We start from the raw sequence: 383 nt of genomic DNA on the forward strand, positions 1-383 counted from the left end.
CTTAGAGCAAAGGTCAAATCTAGCTATGGATCAAATATGCAGAAGCTCGAAGTTTGCTTCGCCTTAATTGATTGGAACGGGTGTAGGGTGCTGTTTGAGATGAACCTACTACATGGGATCAGTGTTTTAAAAAACGCGCCTCGGGCGCGCCTTGAGGCTCAAAAAGCGCGAGGCGGTGCTGCAACTGAGTCAGCCTTGATGGGTTAGGCGCAGAGGCGCAAAAAACGCAGAACAAGGCTTGAAAAGCGCAAAAGGCGCACATAAGGCGCGAAAGGCGTGCGCCTTCAAAAAGGGGGTCGTTTTGGGTTTTTGAAAATAAAGGCTAGGTTTGTGCCGTTTGGCCATTTCGAGCCTCCCTCTCCCGGCCCCCAAACACAGCCTCC

Source organism: Fragaria vesca, linkage group LG3 (assembly GCF_000184155.1).
Source record: "Fragaria vesca subsp. vesca linkage group LG3, FraVesHawaii_1.0, whole genome shotgun sequence".
Taxonomy (NCBI): Eukaryota; Viridiplantae; Streptophyta; class Magnoliopsida; order Rosales; family Rosaceae; genus Fragaria; species Fragaria vesca.